Raw genomic sequence first — 18557 nt, 5'->3', positions numbered from 1 at the left:
ACTTAACGGCACATCTGTGGCCCTGGGTTCTAGTTGGGTCTTTACCACTCACTACTTGGACTAAATAGCTCTCCTCTTCTCTGGATTGACATTCAAGGCCTAGTTCACCTGGAGCTTCCACTGTAAAGTTCACTCAAGTTTGAAATTGTTCTTTTTTCAGTGCTTACACAGTGTTCTCCAGGGTACCACGGTACCATGTGGCAAAACCACATAGCATCCCACTGTATTTCCCAGTGAACACCAAAGTTATGGCTGGTGTCCAATTCATCTCTCTCTTTTTTAAAATTTTAATATTTATTTTTCAGTTTTCGGCGGACACAACATCTTTGTTTGTATGTGGTGCTGAGGATTGAACCCGGGCCACATGCATGCCAGGCGAGCACGCTATTGCTTGAGCCACATTCCCAGCCCTCCAATTCATCTCTTGACCAGCTCAGTTACTGACAAAAAGTAGCACTCAATAAATGCCTTTTTAATTCATTTTTTATTTTTTTCTGTTGTTTATTTTATTCATATATACATTTAGTTATATATACATATATAAGAGTATTTTTTTGGTACCAGGGATTAAACCCAGGGGCACTTAATTACTGAGCCACATCCCCAGCCCTTTTTATTTTTTATTTTGAGACAGGGTCTTGCTAAGTTGCTCAGAGCCTCACTAAGTTGCTGAGGCTGGCTTTGAACTTACGATCTTCCTGCCTCAGCCTTGTTGTTTTTAATAATTGAATCTACCTTTGTTTTCCCACTTATAACGTAGAGATGGTATTTTTCCTGTCTTCTTCCTGAGACCATTCTAAATTTAGTCAAAAATCAAGAACTTTGGTCCAGGCCCATCATAGTGGTGAAGGCCTGTAATCCCAGTGATTAGGGAGGCTGAGGCAGGGAGATCACAAGTTCCAGGCCAGCCTGGGTAGCATAATGAGATCCTATCTCAAAAATTTAAAAAAGGTCTGGGGATGTAGCTCAGTAGTAGAGTGCCCCTAGGTTTAATCCCCAGTGCCACACCTTCCTGCAATCTTTCGTTTAAATGCTACTGTGAACTCATGTGGCAATAATAACAATAACTTGTGTGGGCATTATTTTATAGTTTATAGTGCAATTTTGCACCCATTATTTTATTTGATCCACACAATAATCCAGTCATTATTATTTCACAGATGGGAAAACTGAGCTCAGAGAGGTTCAGTAATTGGCTAAGATTGTTCAGCAAGTAAGTGATAGACCCTGACATTTGACCAGGGACTGTCCTTTCTATTACGTGTTGTTACTTTTAATGCTGGAACAATCTATTGAAAAGCAAGCAAATATACAAAAACCTCTCCTACAAGCTTTCTTTAAATTCATGAAAGATTATTATCCCCACCTCCAGTTTAATGGAAATTGGGCTTTCCCTCAAGGTCGTATCTCCTTCATATTTTTTTTCTAATCTCTTGATTAGAAGCTGCCTATTTTGCTAGCATAGGTGGTGAATGCCTGTAATCCCAACAGCTCAGGAGGCTGATACAGGAAGATGGAGAGTTCAAAGCCAGCCTCAGCAAAAGCGAGGTGCTAACTAAGCAACTCAGTGAGACCCTGTTTCTAAATAATATATATATATATATATATATATATATAAAAGGGCTGGCTGCCTATTCTTACATATCCTATATACCACCAGGGCCTCTGTTGGCAGTCTTGTCTTTTTTCATTAACATTAATCCACCATTACATTTCTACCACATGCAAATTTGCTTCTTTTGAGGTTTACACAATCAAGCCCAGCCCATGAGACTCTGTTCTGAAACTCTGACTCTTGAATGGCCAATCCAGGAACAGAATGATGGGAGATAACTGTGTTTTGAGGCTCATGTCATCCTCTCTGTTAACTTTACAATGGTCATCTTCTGACTACCTCAGTCCATAAATATTTTGGCGCCTGATTCATAGTCTTCAAGTCTTGCTGTCACTCAGGTAACTTCACTACATGGAACCATTCAACACCTCAACCTCAATCCTTACTACTGGTAAAAAATAAATTAATTAATAATAATAATAATAATAACAACCACCACCTCAGAGACATTCTAGTTCTCCTTTCCATGGTTTTATATTCTGGACTTGTCAAGACTTAAATTGTGCTTTACTTTAGAGACCTTAAGGTCTGATATACTAAATCTCTGTCTGCCACCTCCTGGCTACTACCTCTCTTACTCTTATTGCCACCATAAATACTCCTTAAAAACCTGGATACCATAGCTGGGCACAGTGGTGGTGACTGTAGTCCTACCTACTCATGGCCAAGGAGGTTCATTGGAGCCTATGAGTTCAAGACCAGCCTGGACAACATAGTAAGGCCCTGCTTCAGGGCAAAAAAAAAAAAAATCTGGATATCACCCAAGTCCATCACTCCCCCCAGTATCTCTTTTCTTCCTCCCGTATTCTGCCTAGAACTTAGTGCAGTATGAAGACAAGCATTGATTGTCTTTTTGTTTCCATACTCTGAAGTCTCAACCATGCATCAGTCCAACCTTCCACCCCTATACTAGGGCTGCTAAGCACAACTATGCAGATTGACTGTGAAGTAATTCTGTGGTTCCATCATTCACCAGACTGTTATAGATATTGTAACCCTGGTCATCTCTTTACAATAGACTATATTAATTAACAAAATTGATTAATCCATTCATTCATGTGACAAATATTTCTTTCTCACATGTTATACGCCAGGTAATGTGTGATATATTTAACACACAATAGTAGACAACACACAGTGACTACCTTCATAGAATTACAGTCTAGGGAAGATAGCCCTTGACCATTATATACAAATATATAATTGCAAAGAGTGCTAAGGAAGGGGGCTGGGGATGTAGCTCAAGCGGTAGAGTACTCGGGGAGCTGGGTTCGATCCTCAGCACCACATACAAATAAAAATGTTGTGTCCACCGAAAACTAAAAAAAAAAAAAAAAAAGTGCTAAGGAAGGAAACACTCCAAGATTCATAAGCTCATACAGTAGGAAGACCTAACCTCGTCTCAAGGTCAGGGAAGGTTTCTCTGAGAAAGTGACTCTTTATTTGAGACCTAAAGGGTTTGAATTAGCTAAGTGAAAGGAATAAGGTGGAATGGAAGTGCTTTGCAGCTGGAGGGAAAAGTGTCTGAAAGCCTTGAGGCAGGAAGGAGGAAGGATGAAAAGGGGCCACATGGTAGAGTGCTTAGCTGACATGCGTCAGACCCTGGGTTCAACTGCCAGTTCCTGCAAACACTGGGGAAGGGGATCATGCAAAAATGCACAGAGAGGGTTGAGGGCAAGGCTGAGAAGATATTGTGAACCAGATTTGTCTGTTTTAGGATTCTGAACAAAAAGTAGAGGACTTTATGCACAGGGTGTCATGACTTGATGTGTCCTCTTTCAAAAACTGTCCACCGGTTTGGAGTATTTAAAAAGGTTAAATGCATGTAAGCAAACCATGTAAGAAGCTATTACAGTTGTCCTTTTAAAGGCTGTTGGCTTAGTGGAGACAGATTTGAGAACTTCCTCCAAACTCCTAAAAGCCTGTTACTTAACTCTGGCCCCTCCCACACCGCATCACCACTACTACCACTTTTTGAAATTGACTTGCTTCCTACTTCTTAGGAAATTAAAAATATCAGGTGTGAACTTCCTCAATTTCCTGCCTTCACACCCACAGATTTAGCTAACTGTATTTCCCTCACTTCCTTCCTACCAATCTCAGAAAGAGGATCAGGTCTCCTTTCTGAGGCTCATCATTATTCCTTCCATCTTCTCCAAGACCAATACCATAGTCCATTGCTTAGCCACTCCCTAGCCTCTAAACATACTCAATTCTCTTCTAATTAGAAAAGCAAAACTCAAAATCCACTCATCTGCTGTCACCCTAGCTGCTACCTTATCACTCTCCTTACCCTAATAATAAAAAAAGTATTATATTAATAGTCTACACTCCCAGTTTCAGAGAGAATGATGCTCATCAAATAATCCCTCTGCTCCCCATATTTCCCAGTAACTTTGCAGTTAGGCTGGGTAAGGTGACTCATATCTCACTCTGAACCAAAGCAGGTAAGAGCTGGCATGATCTCTTGCTGAGCCAAAAGTGAAGCAGGCTTTGTCTTCTAAGAGTTGCAACTTCAAGATAATGGAACTTCCATCTCTGAGTTCATCAGTGACTAAGGTGCAGACCCACCTGTCCCACCTTTGACTCAGTATAAGAAAGCAAATTTTGTTGTGTTAAGACACAAAATTTGGGGGTTAAGCTAAAGTGTAGCCTAGCTTAACTAATAAATAAACTTCCTCACCTCCTATGTACTTTTTTTTTTTTAAAGAATACATTATTTCTGGGAAGGGGGTGTACTCAGTTGTAGAGCACTTGCCTAGCACATGTACAGCACTGGGTTGGATCCTCAGCACCACATAATAAATAGATAGATAGATAGATAGATAAATAGATAGATAGATAATTTCTGATGTAATAATGTAATATCATTTCTCCTCTCCATTGACCTTACTCAGATAAATCCACCACAATTCTTTTTTTGGGGGGGGGTATATAACAGGGATTGAACTCAGGGGCACTCAACCACTGAGCCACATCCCCAGCCCTGTTTTGTATTTTATTTAGAAATAACGTCTCACTGAGTTGCTTAGCACCTCGCTTTTGCTGAGGCTGGCTTTGAACTTGTGATCTTCCTGTCTCACCCTCCTGATCCTCTGGGATTATGGGCGTGTGCCACTGCGCCTGGCTACTCTCTGCATCATCATTTTGCAGAAGCTTATTTTTCCTCTGGTTACTATGACTCTTCATCTCTCAGTTTTCTTCCTACTTCTCTAGAACATGGGTTTAGGAGGTTGAACAGAACTTTTTCCTCACTTTATCAAAGAGGAATCACATGGCTTTTATCAAGCCAAGCCCCCATTAAAAAAAAAAAATTCTGTGGCTTTCCAAATCTAAGCTTATTAACCTGAGAGTTTTGAGACTTTATATTTAGCCTCACCTTTTTTATCCAGCTTATTTTCTACTCTTCTCCATTACGCAGCTTACTTTTCATCCAATATGGGCTTGATGAGCTCTTCCTTCTCTTTGACCTTCCTCATGCTGTTCCCCACCTCTGTCACGTGCTTCAGTCCTTGTTTCTCCATAATGTAACTTAGATGTGAACAAAGACGTTCAAATAAGGATTGCTTACAATAGCAAAATACTGGGAATAATCTAAATGTTCATTTCTAGGTAACTGCTTAACTAGATAACAGTGAATTCATGCAATAATGGGTATAGTTATGGAAGTTATTCACAATTTATTAAGTAAATAAAGCAGAAAGTATATACATCATCTTATATTTGTTAAAAAACAGAAAACATCTGGAGGAATAAATCAAAATATTAATGGTCATGAGTGAAAAAAAACAGATAAATTGAATTTTATCAAAATTTTAAAAACTTTTGAGCTCTAAAAGTCACTATTAAGAAAGGTGGCTGGGCTGGGTATGGTAGTACTAGAGACTATAATGCCAGCAACTCAGGAGACTGAGGCAGGAGGATCCCAAGTTGAAGGCCAGCCCAGGTAATTTAGCTAGATCTTATCTCAAAATAAAAATAAAATAAAAAGGGCTGGGGATGTAGCTCAGGAGTAGAGTGCCCCTGGGTTCAATCCCCAATATCAAACCAAAATAGAAGAAAAAAGGATGAAAAGGCAACCCTTAAAATGCAAGAAAATATTTGCAAATCATATATCTGCTAAGGGACTTTATCCAAGATATATGGGAAAAAAAACCCTTGCAACTCGATAATAAAAAGATAACCCAATTAAAAAATAGGAAAAGAATATGAATATATATCTCTTCAAAACCTACATACAAATGAAAAGATGCTCATCATCATTAGGCATGAGAGAAAAGCAAATCAAAACCAAACCTACTAGCTAGGACAACTATAATAAAAAAGACAGATGTCTTGATCAACAAGTGTTGATGAGGATATAGAGAACTATAGTGCTGATAAGAATAGAATGGTCATACATACCTAATTAGGATTAAATAATTAATTAAAAAAAAATATAGAGTGGTGCTGCTGCTTTAGAGAACAGTCTGTCTAACATTCCCTAAAAAGGCTAAATGTAGACTCACCATTGATTCACCACTGATACAGCATTGCACTCCTAGGTGTAAACACAGAAGAAATGAAAATACCTCCAGACAAAAACTTGTACAGGCATGTTCATAAACATATTCATAACTGCCAAAAAGTAGAAACAACCCAAATGTCCATCAACATGGATAATCAAAATATTATACATACAATAGAATATAATTTGGCGATAAAAAGAAATAAAATTCTGATACATGATACAACTTAGATGGACCTTGAAAACATCATATTAATTGAAAGAAGTAATTCACAAAAGATTCCATATTGTATCTGAGTGTGGTAACACATACCTGTGATTAGGAGGCTGAGGCAAGAGGATCTCAAGTTTGAGGCCAGCCTGAGCAATTTACCAGAACCCTATCTCAAAAGGAAAAAAAGGTGGGGGGCGGTGCTGGTAATGTAGTTTAATGGTAGAAGGTACCTGGGTTCAATCTCCAGTATTGAAAAAATAAATAAATAAACAAACAAATCCTCTGAGGACCAAGCAAAAATCTCTATGAATTGCATCTGCCTGCAGGTTTTCAGTTTGCCACTTCTAATGTCTGTATCTGTACAGAAATCAAAAGTGTTTAAACCGACCAAAGTTTATACTGGCTTTGTGTTCTTGGAAAGGTTATTTCCCCTCAAATATTTAAAATGGAGATGATAATTCCAACCCTTAGGGTTACATCTGTGAATTAACATGTAGAAAGTGTTCAAGAGCTTTAAGTTAAAGATGGTGGATTGAATGCACCCATCTAATTTTGTTTCCTTCTAAAAACCCATTAAAATCACAGTAAAGTGGCTTAGAGGGCAGAGTTCCATAAGTATAGGGGGGAAAGGAGAAAAAAAAATAATGGGAATAAAATTTCAGAATCTGGAAAGCAGGTAGACAAGTAACTCTGATAAGGTAGATCCAAGAAACTACCTCCTAAACCCAGGAGAGAAAAGCAGCAAAACAGACTGATCTATGCTACAGAATTCCTGAAAATCTCAGGAACCGAGGGCAAAGGAGGTAGAAACTAAATTTAGGAAAACTATATGAATAGATAATGCTTTAGAAACAGAGTCTTATTCTCCCCACTGCTTATTCCCCTGAATGACAGTTCCTAGCCACCCTCCAGCAGAAGACTGAAGGTTTATTTTTTGGAAACATAAAATTAATAAAAAATTTTAAAAGTCCTTAGAGTAAGGGCTGCCTGACCCCGTTTTAGAGTATTAAATGGATGTCTACTTAGGCTACAGGCTGACACTGCTCAGCTTGCCTCCCCTTCCTGGATGCCAGAACTCAAGATTCCAGGAATCCATGCTCCAGACAATGATTTAAACATTTCCTAAAGAATCCATGTAGTCAAAAGGAAGACAAATAGAACATCATAACATCAGAGGGTCCCTGACAAATGGCCTACATTCACCCACAGTGAACTGCTATATCGACAAACTTCATTGACATGCTCATAGATCTCAATCAATTTTTAGTGTCCCTTCTCAAATAAGAGCAGATATCAAAGGATGACAAACATCAGAGTAAAACCTCTAGCAGGAAAGGTAACGACCAAAACAAACAAGCAGAAAAAAGTAACTCAGAGGAAACGAAGATGATGCAAGCAAAGTGAAACCTCTTAAATCACCACCATTTCTATGCTCAAAAAGATAAAAGAAGAACTCTCTGCCATTTTAAAATAAAGAAACATACAGAGAACCAAAGAGAGCCCTTGGAAATTAAAACCATCATAGCAAAAATGAAAAAAAATGAAAAAATGGAAATGAAAGTTAAGGAAATCTCCCAGGAAGTAAGGAGGGAAATTAGAGATGAAAGCCATGCAGAAAAGAAGATTAAAGAACCAGTCCATAGTTTCAACATTCACATAAACAGGAAATATAGGAAAAATTGAGGGAAGGAAATCATCAAAGAAATCAAACTGAAGATCATTGAGGTATTGTTGTTGTTTTGTTTTTCAGATTGGAAGAGCCAACAGAATGCCCAGCACATGGAATGACAACTGACCCATACCTCAAAACTTGGTGAAAATCAGAACAATTATTGTGTGGTTTCAGAACACCAAGGACAAGAGATGATTTTTAAAAATTTCAAAAGAAACAACAGTTCATCTACAATGATGAATCAGAATGTCAGTAGGAATGTGTGTGTGGCGGGGGGGGGGGTGCTAGGGATCGAACCCAGGGCCTTGTGTATATGAGGCAAGTACTCTACCAACTGAGCTACATCTCCAGGCTATCTTTAGGAGTCTTAAGAACTTAGAAGCAAGAAAGAAAGGGGAGCAGTTCCTTAAAAATTCTGAAAGGTAAGGTTGAGGATGTAGCTTGGTGGTAGAGCACTTGCCTAACATGTTGCGCTCCTGGGTTGGATCCCCAGCACCAGGGGGAAAAAATCTGTAGGTAAGTCATTTCTGACTAATAACTCAATACGTTGCTCAACTGTAATGAAGTGTAAACACAGAACGAGGAAATTTGCAAATGTGCAATATCTGATATGCACCCTCTCTCACTACAATATGGGAAGAAAGCAAGACAACAGAAGATCCAGTAAGGAAAAAGACAAAATGCCCCTGAAGCATGATGAATGATGATAATGAGAAATCTGAGGATCACAGCTTTGTTCTAGGCAGAAAGCATTACCAGGCCTGATGACAGCAAGGTGACTGAAGACAGGATTATCCTCAGCTTAAACTTGAGAAAGCTACAGGAATATGTGGTCTCCCACAGGGTGCAAACTGAGGAAGAGGCACATACAAATTGGAGGCCACAAGGACTCCAACCCATTAAAAGGCTAAAAATAATTCCCAGGATAACACAGAAGGAAAGTGCCAGGAAGAGAGTTGAGCAGAGGGCTCGAGTGCAAACACTGAAGACAGGAAAAAGGAAGGTCCCCAGGAGCAGCGTCTTCAAGAGAAAGACTGGAACTGACAAATTAACTTATGTCATTGACCAAGAGAAAACCTGTAGTTAAAGATTACTAGAAGATGTCAGAATAATTAGCTACAGGTAATAATTACAAAGGAAATTAAACAAGTGAAAAAACAAGACAATTACTAACTTCAGGAAAACAAAACTGAAAAACAAATATAATTTTGACACACTTGTAATAGTATAATAAATAAATTTGGCAAGTAGAACTTACTTAGGCATAATAATATAAACACTGAATACTGATTTAACCAAAATTTATCATTCTTTTGGGAGAATGGGGAGAAGTAGAAGAAATAAGGATATAATAAAGCTAAATCCTAGCCAGGTATGGTGGCATACACCTGTGATCCTACCTGCTCATGAGGCTAAGGCAAAAGGGTTGTACCTTCAAGGCCAACCTGCGCAATTTAGTGAGAGCTTTTTTAGACAAGGAAATGTAGCTCAGTAGTACAGTGCTTGAGCATGTGCAAAAAGTCCTGGGTTTGATACCCAGGTCTATAAATTAAGTAAGTAAATAAACTTTTTAAAAAATGAAAATAAAAAATAAGCCCAGCACAGTGGTATACACTCATAATCCCAACTAGTGGAGAGGCGGAGACAGGAGGATTGTAAATTTGAGACCAACCTGAGCAACTCAGTGAGACTGTCTCAAAATGAAAAAGACAGGAGTGGAGGGGATAGGGTAGTGTAGCTCAGTGATAGACCCTCCCTATGTTCATTCCCGGGTACCATAAAAAACAAACCACTTTTAAAATGCCTGGGCATGTAATAATTTGAGAAACATTAAATAAAGTGAAAGTGTAGGCTGTAGGTGTGACTCATGGGAGAATTCATGTTTAGCATGCAGGAAGGCCTGGGTTCATTCCTAGCATCAAAAAAAAAAAAAAAAAAAGTATAAGTGTATAGAAATATATGCAAGAAACTGGTTACATCAGGTGTCTCCAAAGAATAGGATTGGTAGGAAGAAGATTTTTATTTACCACTTTATAGCCTCTGTACTGTTTATTTTTATAATTAACAGATGTTAGTTTTATAGTTATAATTTAAAAAAATAAAACCAATGTAATATCTCTCTTTTCTGACTTCTTGGGAATGTTTATCTACAAGCTATTGAGATGCCTGACAACATTTTCATCATTACTTGTCTGAAGCCCTGTCAGTAAGTTCGTCTCCTTTAATTTTGAATTACAATGGGCCGCTGTGGGTTCTACTACCTCTATCACAGTATTTAGTGGACTCCTATCTTTGTGTCATCTGCAAAGAGCAGGAAGTGCTGGCTCTTATGCCAAGTTAGCAATCAACTTGCACACCAGAGAACCTCTATTAGACCAGGTACTGCTGTGCAGTATATTTCTCTTTTGCAAAGTTCTCTCCTCCAACCCTCACCCCATTCCTACTAGACTGTCTTTTCTATCTTTGTACACTCCCTTCCCCTGCCCTAGGAGAGATCTTTTCTAAAGCTTAGCATCATAACTGTCACTACTTAAGATTGTACTTGGACCACACAAAAGAAAATACCCTGAGATCAACTTTGATCTTCATATGTATTGTTAAAAGTTTGAGGCTGTAGACCAACTTGCCAACCTTCATCCCAGACAGACATTACCTTTATTAGATGGGCCAGGGAAATCAGTCTGCCTTCTACCCTGGAGATAGTCACTTTCCCCATCTTCCAAGATATACAAACATCCTTGTAAAAAATATCATTTAAAAGGTGATATAGGAACATATAAATGGCATGGAGAATTGTCTACCAAGATTGATACATAGAAACCGAGATAATAAATGTGAGTTGTTTAATAAGTTATTATATAGCAATAAATAACTAACATACCCATATATTTTTTTAGAATATTTTTTAAGTTGTAAATGGATCTTTTATTTTATTTATTTATTTATATGCGGTGCTGAGGATCGAACCCAGGGCCTCACATATGCTAGGCAAGTGCTCTACCACTGAGTCACAACCCCAGCCTCCATATCCATATATTTTTATGCCTAGTGTTCTTTATTACATTATGTACATCTAGATTTCTAATTTCCCTTTTGCCTAGTGTCCTTTTTTTCTTTTTCTTTTTTTATTTTTTGATATTGGTAATCCACACCAGTGCCTTGTTCTTGCTAAGCACATGCTCTACCACTGAGCTACATCCCTATCCCCTCCTGGAATAGATCTTTAACCTTTATTTTTTTTTTCAGCATTTTTTTAAGGATCTGAAATTCTTTCTCTCTCCCTCCTTTTTTTTTGGCATTACTGGGGATTGAACCTAGGGCCTCACACATGCTAGGTAAGCACTCTATCACTAAGCTACACCCCCAGCCCTTTTAATTTTGAGACAGGAATACACTACCATGTCTGACTCTTCTGTGCTTTCTTTTAAACAGTTTTATTGAAGTCTAATTTACACACCATAAAATCCAACCATTGGGGCTGGGGATGTGGCTCAAGCGGTAGCGCGCTCCCCTGGCATGCGTGCGGCCCGGGTTTGATCCTCAGCACCACATACAAACAAAGATGTTGTATCCGCCGATAACTAAAAAATAAAATATAAAAAAAAATCCAACCATTATAAATGTATAAATTCAGTGATTTGGTAAATTAATAGAACTGTACAACTCTCATCACAATCTGGTGTTAGAACAGTTCCATAGTCCAAAGAATTCCCTGATGCCCATTTAGTAGTTAATCTTCACTCCTGTCTCAACCCAGACAACCACTTAATCTGCTTTCTGCTTCTTTAAATGTGCCTTTTTAAATATTTCACATAAACAGAATAATACCTGTAGTTTTTATTGTTGTTGTTTCTGGTTTCTTTTACTCAGTATCATGTTTTTAGATTCATCCATGTTGTAGTATACACTAGTAGTTTATCCTTGTAAGTTATGCAATGATATTCCATTATGTGGATATATCACAATGTGTTCATTCATTCCCCAGCTGGTGAACATTTAGATTGTTTCCCTTTTTTAATATTGTGAATAATAGTAAATCTTTTGAATACATGTCTTCATGTGGACATATGATGGGTAGATTCATAGAAAATGAATTTCTGGATTGTATCATTGAGTTTATGCTCAGCTTTTCAGGAGACTGACAAACTGTTATCCAGAGTGTTATACCATTTTATACTCCCTCAAGCAATACATGAGGGCTCCAATATCTCCACACCCTCACCAACACGTGATACTGTTTTAATTATTATAATTATTATTATTATTATTATTTACCTTCTGGTGAGTATACTGTGGCATTTCATTGAGGTTTTAATTTTCAAGTTGTTCTGTTTTCTTTTAGAAATCTTCTAGTGCCAGGAGTGGTGGGGCACGCCTGTAATCTCAGCTACTTGGGAGGCTGAGATAAGAGGATCAAAAGTTAGAAGTCAGCCTCGCAATTTGATGAAACCATGTCTCAAAGATAAAAAAGCTGGAGATGTTTGTAGCTCCATGGCAGACTGCTTGCCCAGCATGCACTAAGCTCTGGGTTCAATTCCTAGTACTAGAAAAAAAAACATCTTATAGTATTAGCTCTTAAAATTTATTTTTATTTTTTAAAAAAAATTTTTAGTTATAGATGAACACAATATCTTTATTTGTTTATTTTTATGTGGTGCTGGGGATCGAACCCAGGGTCTCACGCATGCAAGGCAAGCGCTCTACTACTGAGCTACAGCCCCAACCCAGCTCTTAAAATTTATAATCATGTTGAAATAATTTTTGCACATGGTATAGGTAAGAGTCTGAGTTCATTTTTGTGAATATATGTATGTGTGTGTGTATTCAATTTTCCAAGTATCATTTGTTGAAGAAACTGTCTTTTCCATCAATCGGTTTTCCTTGCTCCTTTGTCAAAAATCAAACAACTGTTTTATTTCTGGATTATTGTAGTCCATTGATTTATATGCAAATCTTTGTACTAATACCATACTCTGTTGATTACTATGTCTCCTAAGTTTGACTTCCTTTATTTTATTTATTTTTGGTACTGAGAATTGAACCCAAGGATACTCTACCACTGAACCACATCCCGAGTCCTTTCCTTTCCTTCCTTCCTCCTTTCCTCCCTCCCTTCCTCCCTTTCCTTTCCTTTCCTTCCCTTCCCTCCTTCCTTTTCTTTCTTTCTTTAGATACCTGGGGTTGAACTCAGGGGCACTTGACTACAGAGCCACACCCCCAGCCTTATTTTGTATTTTATTTAGAGACAGGGTCTCACTGATTTACAGCATCTCACTTTTGCTGAGGCTGGCTTTGAACTCGAGATCCTCCTGCCTCAGTCTTCTGAGCCACTGGGATTACAGGTGTTCACCACCATGCCTGGTTTCATTTTTTATTTTGAGGCAGGGTCTCGCTAAGTTGCTGAGGCTGGTCTTGAATTTGCAATTTTCCTGCTGAGTTATTGAGAGGATCAAAATAAAAAAAATAAAAAATAAAAAGGGCTAGGGGTGTTTCTCAGTGAGTGAGGCCCTAGGTTTAATCCCCAGGACTAAAAAATAAAAATAAAAATAAATAAATTCAAGTGTTTCATTACTCTTTTGTAGCTTGCTGAATTTATTTTAATTTTTTTGTCTTTTCACATTTTTATTGGTTCACTATAGTTGTACATAATGATGGGATTTGTTGTTACATATTTGTACACGCACACAGTATAGCATTATAATTGAGCCAATATCAGTCCCTAGCACTTGCCTCCTCTCTTCCATCTCCCCTTCCCCTGGTGCCTTTCCTCTACTGATCTTCCTTTGATTTTCATGAGATCCCCACCCTCCCGACTTCCTTTTCCTTTTTCCTCTCTAGTTTCCATGAAAGAAAACATATAACCTTTGACCTTTTGAGTTTGGCTTATTTTGCTCAGCATAACGGTCTCTAATTCCATCCATTTTTCTGCAAATGACATAATTTTATTTTTATTTATAGCTGAATAAAACTCCATATACCACATTTTCTTTACCCATTCATCTGTTGATGAATACCTAGGCTGGTCCCATAGTTTAGTATTGTGAATTGTGCTGTTATAAACATGGACGTGCATATGTCCCTGTAGTATGATGATTTTAATTCTTTTTTTTTCAAATTTAAAATTTTTATTTAAATCATTCTCATCCAGTACAATGGTATATGTGATGTACTAATTTGATCTTTCGTGCTATCTTAAACACACAACTGTTAAAATCAAAAATTTAGAAATCTCTTGTCTACTTTAAATCCTCTCATGTTCTGCCATGGGTATAAGTCTTGTGCTTTGGGGGAGCACTAGGCTAAATAAGAGGGAAATGTCACTCACATATTGTAGAGAGGACCTGTCTAACAGGCACCAGGGAAAGAGATTTCCTATTATTTGTTTGCAATTATTTTTTTATATTTTTTTATTGGTTGTTCAAAACATTACAAAGCTCATGATATATCATCTTTCATACATTTGACTCAATTGGGTTATGAACTCCCATTTTTACCCCAAATACAAATTGCAGAATCACATCGGTTACACACTCGCATTTTTACATAATGGCATATTAGTGACTGTTGTATTCTGCTACCTTTCCTTTTTTTTTTATTGATTGTTCAAAACATTAGAGAGCTCATGATATATCATCTTTCATACATCAGACTCAAATGGGTTTTGAACTCCCATTTTTACCCCAAATACAGATTGCAGAATCACAACTGTTACATACTCACATTATTACATAATGGCACATTAGTGACTGTTGAATTCTGCTACCTTTCCTATCTCCTACTATCCCCCCTACCCTCCTCTCCCCTCCCATATTCCCTCTCTACCTCCTCTGCTGTTGTTCAATTCTCCCCCCTTTTTTTCCCCCTCCCCCTTGCCCCTCATAACCTCTTATAATTTTGTGTATCATTGAAGGTCTCCTACTATTTCCATATGCTTTCCCTTCTCTCTCCCTTTCTCTCCCCCCATTCGTCTTTGTTTACTGTTAGTCTTTTCCTCATGCTCTTCCTTCCTGTTCTGTTCTTAGTTGCTCTCTTTATATCAAAGAAGACATTTGGCATTTGTTTTTTAGGGCTTGGCTAGCTTCACTTAGCATAATCTGCTCTAATGCCATCCATTTCCCTGCAAATTCTATGATTTTGTCATTTTTTAGTGCTGCATAATACTCCATTGTGTATAGATGCCACATTTTTTTATCCATTCATCTATTGAAGGGCATCTAGGTTGGTTCCACAGTCTAGATATTGTGAATTGTGCCGCTATAATCATTGATGTGGCCGTATCCCTATAGTGCGCTCTTTTAAGGTCCTCAGGGAATAGTCCGAGGAGGGTGATAGCTGGGTCAAATGGTGGATCCATTCCCAGCTTTCCCAGGTATCTCCATACTGCTTTCCAAATTGGCCTTACCAATTTGCAGTCCCACCAGCAGTGTACAAGTGTTCCCTTTTCCCCACATCCTCGCCAACACTTATTGTTGTTTGACTTCATAATGGCTGCCAATCTTACTGGAGTGAGATGGTATCTTAGGGTGGTTTTGATTTGCATTTCTCTGACTGCTAGAGATGGTGAGCATTTTTTCATGTATTTGTTGATTGATTGTATGTCCTCCTCTGTGAAGTGTCTGTTCAGGTCCTTGGCCCATTTGTTGATTAGGTTATTTGTTATCTTATTGTTTAATTTTTTGAGTTCTTTGTATATTCTGGATATTAGGGCTCTATCTGAGGTGTGAGGGGTAAAAATTTGTTCCCAGGATGTAGGCTCTCTGTTTACCTCTTTTATTGTTTCCCTTGCTGAGAAAAAACTTTTTAGTTTAAGTAAGTCCCATTTATTTATTCTTGTTATTAACTCTTGGGCTATGGGCGTCCTATCAAGGAATTTGGAGCCCGACCCCACAGTATGTAGATCGTAGCCAACTTTTTCTTCTATCAGACGCAGTGTCTCTGATTTGATATCTAGCTCCTTGATCCATTTTGAGTTAACTTTTGTGCATGGTGAGAGAAAGGAATTCAGTTTCATTTTGTTGCATATGGATTTCCAATTTTCCCAGCACCATTTGTTGAAGATGCTATCCTTCCTCCATTGCATGCTTTTAGCCCCTTGATCAAATATAAGAAAGTTGTAATTTTGTGGATTGGTTTCTGTGTCCTCTATTCTGTACCATTGGTCCACCTGCCTGTTTTGGTACCAGTACCACGCTGTTTTTTTACTATTGCTTTGTAGTACAGTTAGAACTCTGGTATCGCTATACCTCCAGATTCACACTTCCTGCTTAGAATTGCTTTTGCTATTCTGGGTCTTTTGTTTTTCCATATGAATTTCATGATTGCTTTACCTATTTCTACAAGAAATGCTGTTGCGATTTTATTTTATTTATTTATTTTTTAAATTATTTTTTTAAAGAGAGAGTGAGAGAGGAGAGAGAGAGAGAGAGAGAGAGAGAGAGAGAGAGAGAATTTTTAATATTTATTTTTAGTTCTCGGCGGACACAACATCTTTGTTGGTATGTGGTGCTGAGGATCAAACCCGGGCCGCATGCATGCCAGGCGAGCGCGCTACCACTTGAGCCACATCCCCAGCCCCGCTGTTGGGATTTTAATTGACATCGCATTAAACCTGTAGAGAACTTTGGGTAGTATCGCCATTTTGATGATGTTAGTTCTGCCTATCCATGAACAGGGTACATTTTCCCATCTTCTAAGATCTTCTTCTATCTCTCTCTTTAGGGTTCTGTAGTTTTCATTGTATAAATCTTTCACCTCTTTTGTTAGGTTGATTCCCAAGTATTTTATTTTCTTTGAGGATATTGTGAATGGAGTGGTTTTCCTCATTTCCATTTCAGAAGTTTTGTTGCTGATATACAGGAATGCCTTTGATTTATGCGTGTTGATTTTATATCCTGCCACTTTGCTGAATTCATTTATTAGCTCTAATAGTTTCTTTGTAGACCCTTTTGGGTCTTCTAGGTATAGAATCATGTCATCTGCAAATAGTGATAATTTAAGTTCTTCTTTTCCTATTTTTATGCCTTTAATTTCTTTTGTCTGTCTAATTGCTCTGGCTAGTGTTTCAAGAACTAAATTGAATAGAAGTGGTGATAGAGGGCATCCCTGTCTTGTTCCAGATTTTAGAGGGAATGCCTTCAGTTTTTTTCCATTTAGGATGATGCTAGCCTGAGGTTTAGCATATATAGCTTTTACAATGTTGAGGTAAGTTCCTGTTATCCCTAGTTTTTCTAGTGTTTTGAACATAAAGGGATGCTGTACTTTGTCAAATGCTTTTTCTGCATCTATCGAGATGATCATATGGTTCTTATCTTTAAGTCTATTGATATGGTGAATAGTATTTATTGATTTCTGTATATTGAACCAGCCTTGCATCCCAGGGATGAATCCTACTTGATCATGGTGTACAATTTTTTTGATATGCTTTTGTATTCGATTCGCCAGGATTTTATTGAGAATTTTTGCATCCAAGTTCATTAGAGATATTGGTCTGTAGTTTTCTTTCTTTGAAGTGTCTTTGTCTGGTTTCAGGATCAGGGTGATGTTGGCCTCATAGAATGAATTTGGAAGAGCTCCTTCTTTTTCTATTTCTTGAAATAGCTTGAAAATTATTGGTATTAATTCTTCTTTGAAGGTTTTGTAAAACTCCTCTGTATACCAATCCGGTCCAGGGCTTTTTTTTTTTGGTTGGTAGTCTTTTGATGGCTTCTTCAGTTTGCTCCTTTGTTATTGGTCTGTTTAAATTGTGTGTGTCTTCCTGACTCAATCTGGGCAGATCGTATGACTTAAGAAATGTATCGATATCTTCACTATCTTCTATTTTATTGGAATATAGGGTTTCAAAATACTTTCTAATTATCTTCTGTATTTCTGTAGTGTCTGTTGTGATATTGCCTTTTTCATCCCGTATGTTAGTAATTTGAGTTCTCTCTCTTCTTCTCTTCATTAGCATGGCTAAGGGCCTGTCGATCTTATTTATTTTTTCAAAGAACCAACTTTTAGTTTTTTCAATTTTTTCAATGGTTTTTTTTTGTTTCAATTTCGTTGATTTCTGCTCTAATTTTAATTATTTCTTGCCTTCTACTACATTTGCTGTTGTTTTGCTCTTCCTTTTCTAGGTTTTTGAGGTGTTGTGTGAGTTCATTTATTTGTTGGTTTTTTCTTTTTTTGAGGAAAGAAATCCAATAAATGAATTTACCTCTTAAAACTGCTTTCATTGTGTCCTATAGATTCCAGTATGTTGTGTCTGTATTGTCTTTTGTCTCTATGAGTTTTTTTATCTCCTCCTTTATGTCTTCTGTACCCCATTGATCATTCAGTAACATATTGTTCATTTTCCATGTGATGTAGGATTTTTCCTTCCTTCTTTTATCATTGATTTCCAGTTTCATTCCATTATGATCAGATATGGTGCATGGTATTATCTCCACGCCTTTATATTTACTAAGAGTTGCCCTATGGCATAATATATGGTCTATCTTTGAGTAGGATCCATGTGCTGCTGAGAAGAACGTGTATCCACTTGATGATGGTTGATATATTCTATATATGT

General features: G+C 37.6%; 1 long non-coding RNA gene across 1 annotated transcript in view; it reads right to left on the bottom strand.

Annotated features, from left to right (window-relative positions):
- The window catches only part of LOC308641051, a 60722-nt gene that overhangs the window by 17005 nt on the left and 25160 nt on the right, over window positions 1-18557 (bottom strand). Inside the window, exons 2-3 of the long non-coding RNA XR_014020404.1 lie at window positions 6124-6155; window positions 4995-5146 (exon numbers count right to left, since the gene is read on the bottom strand). This is a non-coding gene — a long non-coding RNA (uncharacterized lncRNA). The remainder of the gene's footprint in view (window positions 1-4994; window positions 5147-6123; window positions 6156-18557) is intronic.

The sequence above is a fragment of the Spermophilus citellus genome, assembly GCF_964194105.1.
Source record: "Spermophilus citellus genome assembly, chromosome: 2".
In the NCBI taxonomy this organism is placed as follows: Eukaryota; Metazoa; Chordata; class Mammalia; order Rodentia; family Sciuridae; genus Spermophilus; species Spermophilus citellus.
This window is presented reverse-complemented; position numbering and strand designations above follow the sequence as displayed.